Source organism: Salvelinus namaycush, chromosome 17 (genome assembly GCF_016432855.1).
Source record: "Salvelinus namaycush isolate Seneca chromosome 17, SaNama_1.0, whole genome shotgun sequence".
NCBI lineage: Eukaryota > Metazoa > Chordata > Actinopteri > Salmoniformes > Salmonidae > Salvelinus > Salvelinus namaycush.
This window is the reverse complement of record NC_052323.1, coordinates 20,710,139-20,731,688: the sequence shown is the minus strand read 5'-3', so window position 1 is coordinate 20,731,688 and position 21,550 is coordinate 20,710,139. Positions and strand designations below refer to the sequence as shown.

Genomic DNA, 21,550 nt, shown 5'->3' with positions numbered 1-21,550 from the left:
GGAGTAACTTCCAGGCAGCCTCTCTCCCGGAAATTGGAGCCTCCAACTTTTCTCACCTCCATCACGAATACCTCCAGACTGAGGCAGATGGTGGATTGTTGCTCCCACACCGCCGTGGCCCAGGCGAGTGCCCTCCCGGACCTCAGCGTAATATTGTACGCTATCTTCGAGCTGTCCGAGGGGAACGAAGAAGGCTGCAGCTCGAAAACGATGGAGCACTGGGAGAGAAAGGCCCGGCAGGTTCTGGAATCGCCATTGTAGCACTCCGGTAAGCGGCGTTCTCGGGAAACCAGGATGATGGTGCTGCTACCAGCCTGGTTATTTGGGGGCTGGGAGGTTACTGTCATGGTAGGTTGCCTGATAGGCAGCCCACGGAATTGCCCCCGCAATGCGTCCAATGCTAGGTCTGACGTTCGGCCACTTCCTGGAACCCTTCCATCAGACTGCGAAGCAACTCCTCGTGTTACTAATGATGGTTCCTGGGAGGAGATGGCGTTGCGTAGCTGGTCTAAGTCTGCTGGGTCAGTCAAGGCCAGTTTGTACTATCACGTTTCAGGTAAGACCCAAATGCAGACTGTTGAAGTAACAATGTTTATTACAGCAACAGGTGCAGGCAAACGACAGGTCAAGGCAGGCAGGGGTCGATAATCCAGAGTAGTGGCAAAGGCACAGGACGGCAGGCAGGCTCAGAGTCAGGACAGGCAATGGTCAAAACCAGGAGAGCGAGAAAAAGAGAGACTGGGGAAAGCAGAAAAAACGCTGGTTGACTTGACAAACAAGACGAACTGGCAACAGACAAACAGAGAACACAGGTATAAGTACCCAGGGGATAATGTGGAAGATGGGCAACACCTGGAGGAGGGTAGAGACAAGCACAAGGACAGGTGAAACAGATCAGGGCGTGACAATGAAGGCAATTGTCTGAGGATGGTGCTGGACCAGCTTTAACCTCTTAAATGTAACTAAATGTAATCTAAAATGTAATCTACTTAATCCCAAAAGTAATTATTTATCATGAGAGGAACATAAAAATAACTAATAATGCTGCATATTCCAAAAAGGTTAAAATCTCACCTTTCTGGTCATTTAAAAAAAATACATTGCTGAGGTATAGTCACTTTTGTGGACGCAAGCTCAAATACACAGTACAAATATGATAACATGAAATATTTTTTATGATGCATTTCCTATTCAACAAAACTGTATAAATAAGACTTGAAATGACTTATATGCTTTCTAAATATAGTATAATCAAATTATAAAATGACTAACTATGAGTTCACCTTCCTTATGAATGTAAAATACATATTTGTATGTTTAGTGTTAGAGACAATCTGCAGATTTTCTAAAGGTCTCTATTGATCAAAACTTCTGCCCCGAACTCCGTGAATGACGCACAGAGCTCTAGCTTGGCTCCCTGATATCACGGCCGTCAACAGAAGTAGACCAAGGTGCAGCGTGGTGAGCGTACATAATCCTTTATTTATTATGACGCCGACAAAAACAATAAACAATCCAAAACAACCGTGAAGCTAAAGGGTTATGTGCCACAAACAAAGTTAACTTCCCACTAAGAAAGGAGGGAAAAGGGATACCTAAGTATGGTTCCCAATCAGAGACAACGATAGACAGCTGTCCCTGATTGAGAACCATACCCGGCCAAAACATAGAAATACAAAATCATAGAAAAACAAAAGATTGAATGCCCACCCCAAATCACACCCTGACCAAACCAAATAGAGACATAAAAAGGCTCTCACTGGTCAGGGCGTGACACCTGAACATGTCAGGAACTCGCATTTCATCTCATATTAATTGTGTCCTTCTATGACAAACAGATAGTGTTTTTTGTTTAAAATCTGTGAATAATTTTAGATTACTTTCTATGAATCGATCTCTGAATGTGCTCGAGCGACAAAACCACTCTCTCCTGCTGCTCTACGATGTAAGGAGTGTGACGTAGGTTTCAGCCAGCTTTTGATGGACAGTCGGAAGAGCGAATGAAATGGTAGGAAGGACATCCCAGCTTCAAGTGCTGTCAGATTTCACATCTTACATCACACATGCGGAAGAGATATACGCAATTTCGATCTACCGGGCTTTAGAGAAGAGACAGCCAGTATTTTAGCAGGGCTTTAGAGAAGAGACAGCCAGTATTATAGCAGTGCTTTAGAGAAGAGACAGACAGTGTTATAGCAGGGCTTTAGAGAAGAGACAGCCAGTATTATAGCAGTGCTTTAGAGAAGAGACAGCCAGTATTTTAGCAGGGCTTTAGAGACAGCCTGTATTATAGCAGTGCTTTAGAGAAGAGACAGCCTGTATTATAGCAGTGCTTTAGAGAAGAGACAGCCAGTATTTTAGCAGGGCTTTAGAGAAGAGACAGCCAGTATTATAGCAGTGCTTTAGAGAAGAGACAGCCAGTATTTTAGCAGTGCTTTAGAGAAGAGACAGCCTGTATTATAGCAGGGCTTTAGAGAAGAGACAGCCAGTATTATAGCAGTGCTTTAGAGAAGAGACAGCCAGTATTATAGCAGTGCTTTAGAGAAGAGACAGCCAGTATTATAGCAGGGCTTTAGAGAAGAGACAGCCTGTATTATAGCAGTGCTTTAGAGAAGAGACAGACAGTATTTTAGCAGGGCTTTAGAGAAGAGACAGCCAGTATTTTATCAGTGCTTTAGAGAAGAGACAGCCTGTATTATAGCAGTGCTTTAGAGAAGAGACAGCCAGTATTATAGCAGGGCTTTACAGAAGAGACAGCCAGTATTATAGCAGGGCTTTAGAGAAGAGACAGCCAGTATTATAGCAGTGCTTTAGAGAAGAGACAGCCAGTGTTATAGCAGGGCTTTAGAGAAGAGACAGCCAGTATTATAGCAGTGCTTTAGAGAAGAGACAGCCAGTGTTATAGCAGTGCTTTAGAGAAGAGACAGCCAGTGTTATAGCAGGGCTTTAGAGAGGAGACAGCCAGTATTATAGCAGTGCTTTAGAGAAGAGACAGCCAGTGTTATAGCAGGGCTTTAGAGAAGAGACAGCCAGTGTTATAGCAGGGCTTTAGAGAAGAGACAGCCAGTATTATAGCAGTGCTTTAGAGAAGAGACAGCCAGTGTTATAGCAGGGCTTTAGAGAAGAGACAGCCAGTGTTATAGCAGGGCTTTAGAGAAGAGACAGCCAGTATTATAGCAGTGCTTTAGAGAAGAGACCGCCAGTATTATAGCAGGGCTTTAGAGAAGAGACAGCCAGTATTATAGCAGTGCTTTAGAGAAGAGAGCCTGTATTATAGCAGGGCTTTAGAGAAGAGACAGCCAGTATTTTAGCAGTGCTTTAGAGAAGAGACCGCCAGTATTATAGCAGGGCTTTAGAGAAGAGACAGCCAGTATTATAGCAGTGCTTTAGAGAAGAGAGCCTGTATTATAGCAGGGCTTTAGAGAAGAGACAGCCAGTATTATAGCAGGGCTTTAGAGAAGAGACAGCCAGTATTATAGCAGGGCTTTAGAGAAGAGACAGCCAGTATTATAGCAGTGCTTTAGAGAAGAGCCTGTATTATAGCAGGGCTTTAGAGAAGAGACCGCCAGTATTATAGCAGTGCTTTAGAGAAGAGAGCCTGTATTATAGCAGGGCTTTAGAGAAGAGACCGCCAGTATTATAGCAGGGCTTTAGAGAAGAGCCTGTATTATAGCAGGGCTTTAGAGAAGAGACCGCCAGTATTATAGCAGTGCTTTAGAGAAGAGAGCCTGTATTATAGCAGGGCTTTAGAGAAGAGCCTGTATTATAGCAGGGCTTTAGAGAAGAGCCTGTATTATAGCAGGGCTTTAGAGAAGAGACCGCCAGTATTATAGCAGGGCTTTAGAGAAGAGACAGCCAGTATTATAGCAGGGCTTTAGAGAAGAGCCTGTATTATAGCAGGGCTTTAGAGAAGAGCCTTTATTATAGCAGGGCTTTAGAGAAGAGCCTGTATTATAGCAGGGCTTTAGAGAAGAGACCGCCAGTATTATAGCAGGGCTTTAGAGAAGAGACAGCCAGTATTATAGCAGGGCTTTAGAGAAGAGACAGCCAGTGTTATAGCAGGGCTTTAGAGAAGAGACCGCCAGTATTATAGCAGTGCTTTAGAGAAGAGACAGCCAGTATTATAGCAGGGCTTTAGAGAAGAGACAGCCTGTATTATAGCAGTGCTTTAGAGAAGAGACAGCCAGTATTATAGCAGTGCTTTAGAGAAGAGACAGCCTGTATTATAGCAGTGCTTTAGAGAAGAGACAGCCAGTATTATAGCAGTGCTTTAGAGAAGAGACAGCCAGTATTATAGCAGTGCTTTAGAGAAGAGACAGCCTGTATTATAGCAGTGCTTTAGAGAAGAGACAGCCAGTATTATAGCAGTGCTTTAGAGAAGAGACAGCCTGTATTATAGCAGTGCTTTAGAGAAGAGACCGCCAGTATTATAGCAGTGCTTTAGAGAAGAGACCGCCAGTATTATAGCAGTGCTTTAGAGAAGAGACCGCCAGTATTATAGCAGGGCTTTAGAGAAGAGACAGCCAGTATTATAGCAGTGCTTTAGAGAAGAGACAGCCTGTATTATAGCAGTGCTTTAGAGAAGAGACAGCCTGTATTATAGCAGGGCTTTAGAGAAGAGCCAGCCAGTGTTATAGCAGGGCTTTAGAGAAGAGCCAGCCAGTATTATAGCAGGGCTTTAGAGAAGAGACAGCCTGTATTATAGCAGGGCTTTAGAGAAGAGACAGCCTGTATTATAGCAGTGCTTTAGAGAAGAGACAGCCAGTATTATAGCAGGGCTTTAGAGAAGAGACAGACAGTATTATAGCAGGGCTTTAGAGAAGAGACAGCCTGTATTATAGCAGGGCTTTAGAGAAGAGACAGCCTGTATTATAGCAGGGCTTTAGAGAAGAGACAGCCAGTATTATAGCAGGGCTTTAGAGAAGAGACAGCCAGTATTATAGCAGGGCTTTAGAGAAGAGACAGCCTGTATTATAGCAGTGCTTTAGAGAAGAGACAGCCAGTATTATAGCAGGGCTTTAGAGAAGAGCCTGTATTATAGCAGGGCTTTAGAGAAGAGACAGCCAGTATTATAGCAGTGCTTTAGAGAAGAGACAGCCAGTATTATAGCAGTGCTTTAGAGAAGAGACAGCCTGTATTATAGCAGTGCTTTAGAGAAGAGCCTGTATTATAGCAGTGCTTTAGAGAAGAGACAGCCAGTATTATAGCAGTGCTTTAGAGAAGAGCCTGTATTATAGCAGTGCTTTAGAGAAGAGACAGCCAGTATTATAGCAGTGCTTTAGAGAAGAGACTGTATTATAGCAGTGCTTTAGAGAAGAAACAGCCAGTATTATAGCAGGGCTTTAGAGAAGAGACAGCCAGTATTATAGCAGGGCTTTAGAGAAGAGACAGCCAGTATTATAGCAGGGCTTTAGAGAAGAGACAGCCTGTATTATAGCAGGGCTTTAGAGAAGAGCCTGTATTATAGAGCGTTGTTGATTTATAACCCGGTTCAGTTTACTTCAGGACATTGTCTCACATCAAAGCAACCCTTGATCACTCTAACACACATAAAAGCATACACACACTAACACACTGAGGCAGACACACGGGCACGTATACAAGGACACGCACACACACACACACACACACACACACACACACACACACACACACACACACACACACACACACACACACACACACACACACACACACACACACACACACACACACACACACACACACTCAGGCACACACACTACATCATATTCACACACAGGAACACACAGACTCACACACGGAGGCAGACACACAGATAAGTATGCAGACATACAGGCATGTATGCACACACACAGGTACATGCACACACACACTTAAATGGTCCTTGTGGAGGCTAGTTATGTTCCGTAAAATATAATCGTGACAGAGTCTGAATGAGTCTCTGATTAGATTTCCCGTAGGGGTTCAGGCTCTCTGGGAAATCTAAGGTAGAATTAACACCATGTACCAGACAGGGGTTCAGGCCCTCTGGGAAATCTAAGATAGAGTTAACACCATGTACCAGACAGGGGTTCAGGCTCTCTGGGAAATCTAAGGTAGAGTTAACACCATGTACCAGACAGGGGTTCAGGCCCTCTGGGAAATCTAAGGTAGAGTTAACACCATGTACCAGACAGGGGTTCAGGCTCTCTGGGTAATCTAAGGTAGAGTTAACACCATGTACCAGACAGGGGTTCAGGCTCTCTGCGGAATCTAAGGTAGAGTTAACACCATGTACCAGAAAGGGGTTCAGGCTCTCTGGGAAATCTAAGGTAGAGTTAACACCATGTACCTGATGAGGACAGAGGGCGCTGTTTTCACTTTGGGGGAAAAACGTGCCCAATTTAAACGGCCTCGTACTCAATTCTTGCTTGTACAATATGCATATTATTATTACTATTGGATAGAAAACACTCTCTAGTTTCTAAAACCGTTTGAATTTTGTCTGTGAGTAAAACAGAACTCATTTGGCAGCACACTTTCTGACCAGGAAGTGGAAAGTCTGAAAATGATCCTCTGTTCAAGGGCCTGCCTATAAATGGGCATGATACGTATGAGTATACATGCACGTCATACACCTTCCCCTAGATGTCAAGAGGAAGTGAGAGAAGAAATGAAGTGTTTATCTTGGTCTGAGGTGGAATTAATTAATCCATTTCCTGTTTTCTGGAAAGCGCGAAGATGGACCTGGAATTGCCTTCTGAAAAGCTGTCGTTATAGGCGACTACTATCTCCGGCTTTGATTTTATTTGATACATGTCACAATATCATCGTAAACTATGTTTTTTCAATATAGTTTTATTAGATTATTGAAAATTTTTCGGGACGTTAGGCGTGTTGCGTTGTGTGCCTTTGTTCAGAAAGGAGAGCTTCGCGCCACTTGGCTAGTGCGCTTGCTAATTCAAGAGGGAAAAACGATGTTCTAAATCCAAACAACGACTGTTCTGGACAAAGGACCCCCTGTCCAACATTCTGATGGAACAACATGTCCGATTTTTTAAATGTTTTACAGCGAAAACAGCACGTATATTTATGTTAGCTCACCACCAAATACAAAGAAGGACAGACATTTTTCACAGCACAGGTAGCATGCACAAAGCCAACCTAACTAACCAAGAACCAACCAAACTAACCAAGAAACAACTTCATCAGATGACAGTCTTATAACATGTTACACAATAAATCTATGTTTTGTTCGAAAAATGTGCATATTTGAGGTATAAATCAGTTTTACATTGCAGCTACCATCACAGCTACCGTCAAAAATAGCACCGAAGCAGCCAGAGTAATTATAGAGACCAACGTGGAATACCTAAATACTCATCATAAAACATTTCTGAAAAATGCATCGTGTACAGCAAATGAAAGACAAGCATCTTGTGAATCCAGCCAATATTTCAGATTTTTTAAGTGTTTTACAGCGAAAACACAATATAGCATTATATTAGCTTACTACAATAGCCTACACACAACCGCATTCATTCATCAAGGCACGTTAGCGATAGCAATAGGCACGTTAGCGTTAGCGAATAAACCAGCAAAAGATATCAATTTTCACTAACTTTCATAAACCTTCCTCAGATGACAGTCCTATAACATCAGGTTATACATACACTTATGTTTTGTTCGAAAATGTGCATATTTAGAGCTGAAATCAGTGGTTATCCATTATGCTAACGTAGCTTCCTTTTCCCAGAATGTGCGGATATTTCTATTAGACTCTCACCTATTCTGACCAAATAGCTATTCATAAACATTACAAAAAAATACATGTTGTATAGGAAATGATAGATCCATTAGTTCTTAATGCAATCGCAGTGTTAGAATTCTAAAAATATCTTCATTACGACATAAGGCTTATGTTATAGCGAGAGAGTGGCCAAAACCGGGGCGCAAAACTACTAGTATACAGTTCGACAGATATATGAAATAGCATCATAAAATGTTTCTTACTTTTGGTGATCTTCCATCAGAATGTTGGACAAGGGGTCCTTTGTCCAGAACAGTCGTTGTTTGGATTTAGAACATCGTTTTTCCCTCTTGAATTAGCAAGCACACTGGCTAAGTGGCGCGAAGCTCTCCTTTCTGAAAAAAGGCACACAACGCAACACGCCTAACGTCCCGAATAAATTTCAAAAATCTAATAAAACTATATTGAAAAAACATACTTTACGATGATATTGTGACATGTATCAAATAATATCAAAGCCGGAGATAGTAGTCGCCTATAACGACGGCTTTTCAAAAGGCAATTCCAGGTCCATCTGCGCGCTCTCCAGAAAACAGGAAATGGATGACTCGTCGTGCCAAGAGGATATATTCCACGTCAGACCAAGATAAACACTTCATTTCTTCTCTCACATCCTCTTGACATCTAGGGGAAGGTGTATGACGTGCATGTATACTCATACGTATCATGCCCATTTATAGACAGGCCCTTGAACAGAGCATAATTTTCAGACTTTCCACTTCCTGGTCAGAAAGTGTGCTGCCAAATGAGTTCTGTTTTACTCACAGACAAAATTCAAACGGTTTTAGAAACTAGAGAGTGTTTTCTATCCAATAGTAATAATAATATGCATATTGTACGAGCAAGAATAGAGTATGAGGCCGTTTAAATTGGGCACGTTTTCCCCCCAAAGTGTAAATAGCGCCCTCTATCCTCATCAGGTTAAATCAGAGTAGATAGGCTAGTAACTGGCTAAATCAGAGAAGATAGGCTAGTAACTGGCTAAATCAGAGTAGATTGGCTCGTAACTGGCTAAATCAGAGAAGATAGGCTGGTAACTGGCTAAATCAGAGTAGATAGGCTAGTAACTGGCTAAATCAGAGTAAATAGGCTAGTAACTGGCTAAATCAGAGTAAATAGGCTAGTAACTGGCTAAATCAGAGTATAGTGGCTAGTAACTGGCTAAATCAGTGTAGACAGGCTAGTAACTGGCTAAATCAGAGTAGATAGGCTAGTAACTGGCTAAATCAGATAAGATAGGCTAGTGACTGGTTAAATCAGAGTAGATAGGCTAGTAACTGGCTAAATCAGATAAGATAGGCTAGTAACTGGCTAAATCAGAGTATATAGGCTAGTAACTGGCTATATCAGAGTATATAGGCTAGTAACTGGGAAATCTAAGGTAGAATAACTGGCTAAATCAGAGAAGATAGGCTAGTAACTGGCTAAATCAGAGAAGATAGGCTAGTAACTGGCTAAATCAGAGAAGAAAGGCTTGTAACTGGCTAAATCAGAGTAGATAGGCTAGTAACTGGCTAAATCAGAGTAAATAGGCTAGTAACTGGCTATATCAGAGTATATAGGCTAGTAACTGGCTATATCAGAGTATATAGGCTAGTAACTGGCTATATCAGAGTATATAGGCTAGTAACTGGCTATATCAGAGTATATAGGCTAGTAACTGGCTAAATCAGTGGAGATAGGCGATGAACTGGCTAAATCAGAGAAGATAGGCTATTAACTGGCTAAATCAGAGAAGATAGGCTAGTAACTGGCTAAATCAGAGAAGATAGGCTAGTAACTGGCTAAATCAGAAAAGATGGGCTAGTAACTGGCTAAAGCAGAGAAGATAGGCTAGTAACTGGCTAAATCAGAGTGGATAGGCTAGTAACTGGCTAAATAAGAGAAGATAGGGTAGTAACTGGCTAAATCAGAGATAATAGGCTCGTAACTGGTTAAAGCAGAGAAGATAGGCTAGCAACTGGCTAAATCAGAGATGATAGGCTAGTAGCTGGCTAAATCAGAGAAGATAGGCTAGTAACTGGCTAAATCAGAGTAGATAGGCTAGTAACTGGCTAAATCAGAGTAGATAGGCTAGTAACTGGCTAAATCAGAGTATATAGGCTAGTAACTGGCTAAATCAGTGGGGATAGGCTAGTAACTGGCTAAATCAGAGACGATAGGCTAGTAACTGGCTAAATCAGTGTAGATAGGCTAGTAACCGGCTAAATCAGAGTAGATAGGCTAGTAACTGGCTAAATCAGTGTAAATAGGCTAGTAACTGGCTAAATCAGAGTATATAGGCTAGTAACTGGCTAAATCAGAGAAGATAGGCTAGTAACTGGTTAAATCAGAGAAGATAGGCTAGTAACTGGTTAAATCAGAGTAGATAGGCTAGTAACTGGCTAAATCAGAGTAAATAGGCTAGTGACTGGTTAAATCAGAGTAGATAGGCTAGTAACTGGCTAAATCAGATAAGATAGGCTAGTAACTGGCTAAATCAGAGTATATAGGCTAGTAACTGGCTATATCAGAGTATATAGGCTAGTAACTGGGAAATCTAAGGTAAAGTAACTGGCTAAATCAGAGAAGATAGGCTAGTAACTGGCTAAATCAGAGGAGATAGGCTAGTAACTGGCTATATCAGAGTATATAGGCTAGTAACTGGCTATATCAGAGTATATAGGCTAGTAACTGGCTATATCAGAGTATATAGGCTAGTAACTGGCTAAATCAGTGGAGATAGGCTATTAACTGGCTAAATCAGAGAAGATAGGCTATTAACTGGCTAAATTAGAGAAGATAGGCTAGTAACTGGCTAAATCAGAGAAGATAGGCTAGTAACTGGCTAAATCAGAGAAGATAGGCTAGTAACTGGCTAAATCAGAAAAGATGGGCTAGTAACTGGCTAAAGCAGAGAAGATAGGCTAGTAACTGGCTAAATCAGAGTGGATAGGCTAGTAACTGGCTAAATAAGAGAAGATAGGGTAGTAACTGGCTAAATCAGAGTAAATAGGCTAGTAACTGGCTAAATCAGAGTATTTAGGCTAGTAACTGGCTAAATCAGTGGGGATAGGCTAGTAACTGGCTAAATCAGAGACGATAGGGTAGTAACTGGCTAAATCAGAGATGATAGGCTAGTAGCTGGCTAAATCAGAGAAGATAGGCTAGTAACTGGCTAAATCAGAGTAGATAGGCTAGTAACTGGCTAAATCAGAGTAGATGGGCTAGTAACTGGCTAAATCAGAGTATATAGGCTAGTAACTGGCTAAATCAGTGGGGATAGGCTAGTAACTGGCTAAATCAGAGACGATAGGGTAGTAACTGGCTAAATCAGTGTAGATAGGCTAGTAACCGGCTAAATCAGAGTAGATAGGCTAGTAACTGGTTAAATCAGAGAAGATAGGCTAGTAACTGGCTAAATCAGAGTAGATAGGCTAGTAACTGGCTAAATCAGAGTAAATAGGCTAGTAACTGGCTATATCAGAGTATATTGGCTAGTAACTGGCTAAATCAGAGTAGATAGGCTAGTAACTGGCTAAATCAGAGAAGAAAGGCTAGTAACTGGCTAAATCAGTGTAGATAGGCTAGTAACTGGCTAAATCAGAGTGGATAGGCTAGTAACTGGCTAAATCAGTGTAGATAGGCTAGTAACTGGCTAAATCAGAGAAGATAGGCTAGTAACTGGCTAAATCAGAGTAAATAGGCTAGTAACTGGCTATATCAGAGTATATTGGCTAGTAACTGGCTAAATCAGTGTAGATAGGCTAGTAACTGGCTAAATCAGAGTGGATAGGCTAGTAACTGGCTAAATCAGTGTAGATAGGCTAGTAACTGGCTAAATCAGAGAAGATAGGCTAGTAACTGGCTAAATCAGAGTAAATAGGCTAGTAACTGGCTATATCAGAGTATATTGGCTAGTAACTGGCTAAATCTGTGTAGATAGGCTAGTAACTGGCTAAATCAGAGTAGATAGGCTAGTAACTGGCTATATCAGAGTATATTGGCTAGTAACTGGCTAAATCAGTGTAGATAGGCTAGTAACTGGCTAAATCAGAGTGGATAGGCTAGTAACTGGCTAAATCAGAGAAGATAGGCTAGTAACTGGCCAAATCAGAGAAGATAGGCTCGTAACTGGCTAAATCAGAGAAGAAAGGCTAGTAGCTGGCTAAATCAGAGTATATAGGCTAGTAACTGGCTAAATCAGAGACGATAGGCTAGTAACTGGCCAAATCAGAGAAGATAGGCTCGTAACTGGTTAAAGCAGAGAAGATAGGCTAGTAACTGGCTAAATCAGAGAAGATAGGCTAGTAACTGGCTAAATCAGAGTAGATAGGCTAGTAACTGGCTAAATCAGAGTAAATAGGCTAGTAACTGGCTAAATCAGTGTAGATAGGCTAGTAACTGGCTAAATCAGAGAAGATAGGCTAGTAACTGGCTAAATCAGAGAAGATAGGCTAGTAACTGGCTAAATCAGAGTAAATAGGCTAGTAACTGGCTATATCAGAGTATATTGGCTAGTAACTGGCTAAATCAGAGAAGATAGGCTAGTAACTGGCTAAATCAGAGAAGATAGGCTAGTAACTGGCTAAATCAGAGAAGATAGGCTAGTAACTGGCTAAATCAGAGAAGATAGGCTAGTAACTGGCTAAATCAGAGTAGATAGGCTAGTAACTGGCTAAATCAGAGTAAATAGGCTAGTAACTGGCTAAATCAGTGTAGATAGGCTAGTAACTGGCTAAATCAGAGAAGATAGGCTAGTAACTGGCTAAATCAGAGAAGATAGGCTCATAACTGGTTAAATCAGAGAAGATAGGCTCGTAACTGGTTAAAGCAGAGAAGATAGGCTAGTAACTGGCTAAAGCAGAGAAGATAGGCTAGTGACTGGTTAAAGCAGAGCAGATAGGCTAGTAACTGGCTAATGCAGAGAAGATAGGCTAGTAACTGGCTATATCAGAGTGGATAGGCTATTAACTTGCTAAATCAGAGTGGATAGGCTAGTAACTGGCTAAATCAGAGAAGATAGGCTTGTAAATGGCTAAATCAGAGTAAATTGGCTAGTAACTGGCTAAATCACAGTGGATAGGCTAGTAACTTGCTAAATCAGAGTGGATAGGCTAGTAAATGACTAAATCAGAGAAGATAGGCTTGTAAATGGCTAAATCAGAGTAAATTGGCTAGTAACTGGCTAAATCAGAAGATAGGCTCGTAACTGGTTAAAGCAGAGAAGATAGGTTAGTAACTGGCTAAATAAGAGACGATAGGCTAGTAACTGGCTAAAGCAGAGAATATATGTCAGTAACTGGCTAAATCAGAGTAGGTAGGCTAGTAACTGGCTAAAGGATTTGATATGCTACTATAGTAGCTGGATGATCTGAAGGGCTGTGTCTGTGGATTTTACCGGTTAAGAGAGAAGAGAGATACACACTTTAGTGTTTGTTCTGCTGCCTCCCACAGAGAGAGCCTGATAGAGGACAGAGAGAGAAAGAGAGAGAGACTGATAGAGAACTGAGAGAGAATGAGAGAGAGGACAGAGAGAAAAAGAGAGAGACTGATAGAAGACAGAGAGAGAAAGAGAGAGAGACTGATAGAGTACAGAGAGAGGGGGGGCAGAGAGAGCTAGACAGAGAGAAGAGAGGGGCAGAGAGAGAGAGCTAGACAGAGAGAAGAGAGGGGCAGAGAGAGAGAAGAGAGGGGCAGAGAGAGAGCTAGACAGAGAGAATAGAGGGGCAGAGAGAGAGAAGAGAGGGGCAGAGAGAGAGAAGAGAGGGGCAGACAGAGAGAAGAGAGGGGCAGAGAGAGAGAAGAGAGGGGCAGAGAGAGAGAAGAGAGGGGCAGAGAGAGAGAAGAGAGGGGCAGAGAGGGAGGGAAGGAGGAGTGAGAAGACTTAAATCCTTCTTTCAGCTCAGATCGTCAGAACTGTTTGGAGAGCAGGGTATGCTGCCATGGCAACCCAGAGAGACACCATTCCTTACAGAGTGTCGCAGCTCACAGCATGTACTCGTATGCGTGCGTGCGTGTGTATGTCACAGCACCCCTGTGTGTATGTGTGTGTGTATGCCTGCATGTGTCTGTTGATGCTATCCGTTAACTATCAGACTATACTGCAAGTTCTGATGAATGCACCCATGGTTAGTGTTTCTTGCTGAAGTGACTAACACTGTTTCTGTATGTGTGTGTGTGTGTGTGTGTGTGTGTGTGTGTGTGTGTGTGTGTGTGTGTGTGTGTGTGTGTGTGTGTGTGTGTGTGTGTGTGTGTGTGTGTGTGTGTGTGTGTGTGTGTGTGTGTGTGTGTGTTTGTGTCACTGTACATAAAAGGCAGGGACCCACTAAGTCCACATCAGCCGTTGAATTGATTCCCTCCTTGTATCACACTAGTACACAGCATCGTATGCCATATCACTCTATGGTAAAGACCTTTAGTAGAAATGTTTACTGTTTTGAGTGCCCTAGACTGATGTTTCCCAACCCTGGTCCTCCTGTACCCCAACAGTACAGTTTTATTGTATCCATGGACCATCACCTGATTCAACTCATTGAGCGCTTGATGATTGGTTGACAAGTTGAACCAGGTGTGTTTGTCCAGGGTTACGATACAGCTGTACTGTTGGGATACTGGAAGACCAGGGTTGGGAAACACTGCCCTAGGCTGTAAACATTATTAACATAATTCACTCATTTTCTACTGCATGAAAATACTGACCTTTATAGAATAGAGCTGAGAGAGAGAGAGAGAGAGAGAGAGAGAGAGAGAGAGTGTGAGAGAGAGTGTGTGTGAGAGAGAGAGTGTGGGAGAGAGAGTGTGGGAGAGAGAGAGTGTGGGAGAGAGAGAGAGATGGAGAAAGATGGAGAGAGGGATGAGTTCCAGCCAGGTCGCAAGAGTCCGACTGCATTATTAGAGGCGACGTGGCATTTCGAGAACACACACACACACCTATCTAATTTATTCAGATCCAAAAAGCAGAAAAGCCGGTACGTCTTGTTCTTCTCATTTCTGACTGGTCTGGAATCAGAACATTATTCAGCCTGCTTTTGTCCCTGATTTCCAGCAGTGTAAATCCTAATCCATTGTAATGTGGTCATTACAGACTCATTCCTTACACTCACTGATGTCATTAGTCATGCTAATTAGCATATGGAATAGAAGGGGAATTTTACGGGGAGTTTAGCAGTTCAGTTTGCTACACTAAATCGACTCAGAGCTGGGGAGATTAGAGGATGGTTAGAGGATGATTAGAGGATGATTAGAGGATGATTAGAGGATGGTTAGAGGATGATTAGAGGATGATTAGAGGATGGTTAGAGGATGATTAGAGGATGGTTAGAGGATGGTTAGAGGATGGTTAGAGGATGATTAGAGGATGATTAGAGGATGGTTAGAGAATGATTAGAGGATAATTAGAGGATGGTTAGAGGATGATTAGAGGATGGTTAGAGGATGATTAGAGGATGGTTAGAGGATGTTAGAGAATGATTAGAGGATGGTTAGAGAATGATTAGAGGATGGTTAGAGGATGATTAGAGGATGGTTAGAGAATGATTAGAGGATGGTTAGAGGATCATTAGAGGATGATTAGAGGATGGTTAGAGAATGATTAGAGGATGGTTAGAGGATCATTAGAGGATGGTTAGAGGATGGTTAGAGGATAATTAGAGGATGGTTAGAGAATGATTAGAGGATAATTATAGGATGGTTAGAGGATGATTAGAGGATAATTAGAGGATGATTGGAGGATGGTTAGAGAATGATTAGAGGATGGTTAGAGAATGATTAGAGGATGGTTAGAGAATGATTAGAGGATGGTTAGAGGATGGTTAGAGGATGATTAGAGGATGGTTAGAGGATGATTAGAGGATGGTTAGAGGATGATTAGAGGATGGTTAGAGGATGATTAGAGGATGATTAGAGGATGGTTAGAGGATGGTTAGAGGATGATTAGAGGATGATTAGAGGATGGTTAGAGGATGGTTAGAGGATGGTTAGAGAATCATTAGATGATGATTAGAGGATGATTAGAGGATGATTAGAGGATGGTTAGAGAATGATTAGAGGATAATTAGAGGATGATTAGAGGATAATTAGAGGATGATTAGAGGATGGTTAGAGAATGATTAGAGGATGGTTAGAGAATGATTAGAGGATGGTTAGAGAATGATTAGAGGATGGTTAGAGGATGGTTAGAGGATGATTAGAGGATGGTTAGAGGATGATTAGAGGATGATTAGAGGATGGTTAGAGAATGATTAGAGGATGGTTAGAGAATGATTAGAGGATGGTTAGAGAATGATTAGAGGATGGTTAGAGGATGGTTAGAGGATGATTAGAGGATGATTAGAGGATGGTTAGAGGATGGTTAGAGGATGATTAGAGGATGGTTAGAGGATGGTTAGAGGATGATTAGAGGATGATTAGAGGATGGTTAGAGAATGATTAGAGGATAATTAGAGGATGGTTAGAGGATAATTAGAGGATGATTAGAGGATGGTTAGAGAATGATTAGAGGATGGTTAGAGAATGATTAGAGAATGATTAGAGGATGGTTAGAGGATGGTTAGAGGATGATTAGAGGATGGTTAGAGGATGGTTAGAGGATGTTAGAGGATGATTAGAGGATGGTTAGAGGATATTAGAGGATGGTTAGAGGATGGTTAGAGGATAGTTAGAGGATGGTTAGAGGATAATTAGAGGATGATTAGAGGATGGTTAGAGGATGATTAGAGGATGGTTAGAGAATGATTAGAGGATGGTTAGAGAATGATTAGAGGATGGTTAGAGGATGATTAGAGGATGGTTAGAGGATGATTAGAGGATGGTTAGAGGATGATTAGAGGATGGTTAGAGAATGATTAGAGCATAATTAGAGGATGGTTAGAGGATAATTAGAGGATGATTAGAGGATGGTTAGAGGATGGTTAGAGGATAATTAGAGGATGGTTAGAGGATGGTTAGAGAATGATTAGAGGATGGTTAGAGGATGGTTAGAGGATGGTTAGAGGATGATTAGAGGATGGTTAGAGGATGTTAGAGGATGGTTAGAGGATGATTAGAGGATGGTTAGAGAATGATTAGAGGATGGTTAGAGAATGATTAGAGGATGGTTAGAGGATGATTAGAGGATGGTTAGAGGATGATTAGAGGATGGTTAGAGGATGATTAGAGGATGGTTAGAGAATGATTAGAGGATAATTAGAGGATGGTTAGAGGATAATTAGAGGATGATTAGAGGATGGTTAGAGGATGGTTAGAGGATAATTAGAGGATGGTTAGAGGATGGTTAGAGAATGATTAGAGGATGGTTAGAGGATGGTTAGAGGATGGTTAGAGGATGATTAGAGGATGGTTAGAGGATGTTAGAGGATGGTTAGAGGATGATTAGAGGATATTAGAGGATGATTAGAGGATGGTTAGAGGATGGTTAGAGGATGATTAGAGGATAATTAGAGGATGATTAGAGGATGGTTAGAGGATGATTAGAGGATGGTTAGAGAATGATTAGAGGATGGTTAGAGGATGGTTAGAGGATGGTTAGAGGATGATTAGAGGATGGTTAGAGAATGATTAGAGGATGGTTAGAGGATGTTAGAGGATGATTAGAGGATGGTTAGAGGATGGTTAGAGGATGGTTAGAGAGGGCTTTGGTTTTGTTTGGCTGCTGGGAGCACGCCTGGACCTGCTCCTTTTCTGATACACACAGACATTCACTCTTATGCACACAAGCATCCCATACCTGTTCCATATTAACATAACCATTAAATATAATGTTTAGCGGTCATCAATAGTTGTGAATGAATCATTAATCATTGTTTTAATGGGGTAGTGAAATGATGGCGCTGCTCTAAACCACCTGGTACTGTAAGCAGCCTTCATAGTGTTTCACTGATGTTCACTGCAGCACTGTACTGTATGAGCTTCTCAAACGTTTTGGGACTGGGGACCACTTTTGTGATAGAAAATTCACCAGTGACCCATTTCTAATCAGAACACAACTCCAGTGCCATTTAAAAATAGCCTACAATGAGTTTTACTATGATTTCTGCAGTGCGTGGCTGGACGAACCAAGTCTTGGGCCCAGGGAATGAACAGCGTGGCTGGACGAACCAAGTCTTGGGCCCAGGGAATGAACAGCGTGGCTGGACAAACCAAGTCTTGGGCCCAGGGAATGAACAGCGTGGCTGGACAAACCAAGTCTTGGGCCCAGGGAATGAACAGCGTGGCTGGACGAACCAAGTCTTGGGCCCAGGGAATGAACAGCGTGGCTGGACAAACCAAGTCTTGGGCCCAGGGAATGAACAGCGTGGCTGGACAAACCAAGTCTTGGGCCCAGGGAATGAACAGCGTGGCTGGACAAACCAAGTCTTGGGCCCAGGGAATGAACAGCGTGGCTGGACAAACCAAGTCTTGGGCCCAGGGAATGAACAGCGTGGCTGGACAAACCAAGTCTTGGGCCCAGGGAATGAACAGCGTGGCTGGACGAACCAAGTCTTGGGCCCAGGGAATGAACAGCGTGGCTGGACGAACCAAGTCTTGGGCCCAGGGAATGAACAGCGTGGCTGGACAAACCAAGTCTTGGGCCCAGGGAATGAACAGCGTGGCTGGACAAACCAAGTCTTGGGCCCAGGGAATGAACAGCGTGGCTGGACGAACCAAGTCTTGGGCCCAGGGAATGAACAGCGTGGCTGGACAAACCAAGTCTTGGGCCCAGGGAATGAACAGCGTGGCTGGACAAACCAAGTCTTGGGCCCAGGGAATGAACAGCGTGGCTGGACAAACCAAGTCTTGGGCCCAGGGAATGAACAGCGTGGCTGGACAAACCAAGTCTTGGGCCCAGGGAATGAACAGCGTGGCTGGACAAACCAAGTCTTGGGCCCAGGGAATGAACAGCGTGGCTGGACGAACCAAGTCTTGGGCCCAGGGAATGAACGATTAAAAGGCTCGCCTCTTGGCATCGGAGAGAAAACACATTTCCTGCAATTCTACACATTTTGTCATGAGGCAAAGACATGTTTGTTGTTGCAGCTTTAAAGCTGATATCATGCAATTCTACACATTTTGCCTTAAATGACAGTGAAAAAAATGGGTGGGGTAGTATTGCATGAGGCAAATGGTGGTCACTCCAGATACTGACTGGTTTTCTGATCCACACCCCTGCTTTTTTAAAATCTGTGATCAACAAATGTATATCTGTATTCCCAGTCATGTGAAATCCATAGATTAGGTCCTAATTTATTTATTTCAATTGACTGATTTCCTTATATGAACTGTAACCCAGTAAAATTGTATGTTGCATTTATATTTTTGTTCAGTGTATTTTCTATTTTGAGATCTTGCAGCGGACCCCCTTCAGGACCATGGACCTCACTTTGAGAACCCCTGCTGTACAGTTTGGGGTTTATATGTTGGTGATGATTGATTAGTACTAATTAGACTGTTCGTAGATAAGAGTGAGAAAGAGATGATGAGATAGTGAAAAGGGTAAGGGTTAGGAAGAGAGAGAGAGAGAGAGAGAGAGCGAGAGTGAGGGAGAAAGAGAGGGAGAGAGACGGGAGGGTGTGAGGGGTAGGGAGAGAGAGAGAGAGACAGAGAGCTAGGAGGGCTCCCGAGTGGCGCAGTGGTCTAAGCCACTGCATCTCAGTGCGAGACGCGTCACTACAGACCCGGGTTCGATCCTGGGCTGAATCACAGCTGGCTGTGATCGGGAGTCCCATAGGGTGTTGCACAACTGGCCAAGCGTTGTCCGGGTTACGGGAGGGTTTGGCGGGGGTAGGACGTCATTGTAAATAAGAATTTGTTCTTAACTAACTTGCCTAATTAAATAAAGGTTAAATAAAAAGAGAGAGAGAGAAGAGAAGCAGGGGGTGGGAGCATGCATGGAAGGAGGGATAGAGAGGAAGGGATATAGTATACCCAGATGGACAGACATGCAGACATATCCTCCTCCACCTAAAGCCTGCTCAGGTTTAACACGGTGGTAGGTCTCCACATATGCTCTTTTCCCTCTCTTCTCTTTCACTCATACCCTCTTTCCGTCTCTTCTCAGGCCTTGTAACTTTTTCATCATCCTCCTATCTTCTCTCATCCTAAATAGTTTCCCTCTTGTTTTCTTGTTCAATCTTCCTTTTAATGTTCTACTTCACTAACTACACGAAGACTAAACCCTGGAACCCTTTTTTGTTTTCGCTTCAGCTTATTGTTGATCGTAAAAGCTCTCTATCTCTCTCTGTCCTGTACTCTCTCTGTCCTGTACTCTCTCTGTCCTGTACTCTCTCTGTCCTGTACTCTCTCTGTCCTGTACTCTCTCTGAGTCTGACGTGCCAGAGAAGAGAATGGTACGTAACAGAGATACAGTTAATCGTTAGTGCTCAGTCGTGTTCTCCTGGGGCAGAGAGACGGAGCTACAGCCCGTGTGGTACCCTGTTCCCTATATGGCCTATCACATGACCCTGGTCAGACGCAGTGCACCATAAAGGCAATAGGGTTCCATTTGGGACACTTCCCGAGACACAGAGAAAGGTACTAGGGGAATTGGCTTCCGACAAATCAGTGGTTTGTTTTTGAAAAGCTGTGACTAAGTGGCCTCCTCTTCCTCCTCCTGTTATTAATCACCACCAATTAATGTGTGTGCCTCCGTGAAACACGCTGGCAGCTTCCTTAAGGTGAGATGAATCTGGTGTAGTTCCTTTGTGATGCTCAGTTATCTTGTCTCAGCACATTTAACACAGCTCTCCCAGAGCCTTGATGACATTACAGTAGAGGCAGGGGTGTATCCCAAACGGCACCTTATTCCCTATATAGGGGCCCTGGTCAAAAGTAGTGCACTGTGAAGGGAATATGGTGCTATTTGGGACACAGCATGGTGTCTGATGATGAGACACAGACAGAGACTGCTGTACTGTAGGGAGTCGGGGTGGAGGATGCATACTGTCATGTGATGCTAGATAGGTCAGAGTCATGTGAAAGGCTGAGGCTTTGGTTTGGTTTGTTATAATGTAGATAGATGCAAGTGAATGAGGTCCTAACGGAGAGTTATACAGATGGGTTTACCTTTGTAGGGCTCCGTTAACGGTAACTGACATCGCTCTGTTCCGTACAATTGACCTTATTTTAGCTCCCCAAAAAAACATAATACTTCCAGGTCAGCTGAAATATCAATACCATTGTAAAGCACAATTTCTCCCCTTTCCAGCAAAATCAATGACGAGACCTTTATGCTGCCCGTTTCTGCATGATTGAAGAAGGCAAGGAGCTCCGTCTGTTCTTTTTAAAAATGGCGGGTGGGGAAGCGAAACCTGCTGCGGATAGTGAAAGGGGGAGATAAGCCGTGTGGGGAAACTGCTTTTTTCACCTGATCTGTCCAACGTATCTCCCCCTTTCAAATAGGGGGAGATAAAACACTATAAAGAGTTGATATAATGTGTCATTACATACCTATTTGAAGGTTTGTGTCGAATTTGAATCAGGTTTTTATGGTGGCGATAAAGTTATCTTCAGAAGTGAACAGCGGCTGTCGCGGCATCTGAGAGTCATAATGGCTCGCAGTGATGACGCAAATAATGAATGCATTCAGTTGTACATTGACTAGGTATCCCCCTTACACTTACCCCTTACCCCTTACCCGTTACCCCTTACCGTTACCCCTTACCCTTACTCCTTACCCCTTACCGTTACCCCTTACTCCTTACCCCTTACCGTTACCCCTTACTCCTTACCCCTTACCGTTACCCCTTACTCCTTACCCCTTACCGTTACCCCTTACCCTTACTCCTTACTCCTTACCCCTTACCGTTACCCCTTACCCCTTAC

At 42.9% G+C, this 21,550-nt stretch overlaps 1 protein-coding gene across 4 annotated transcripts in view; it reads left to right on the top strand.

Annotated features, from left to right (window-relative positions):
- LOC120062048 (glutamate receptor 1-like) overlaps positions 1-21,550 on the top strand; it is a 193,678-nt gene that overhangs the window by 147,636 nt on the left and 24,492 nt on the right. The window lies entirely within an intron of this gene.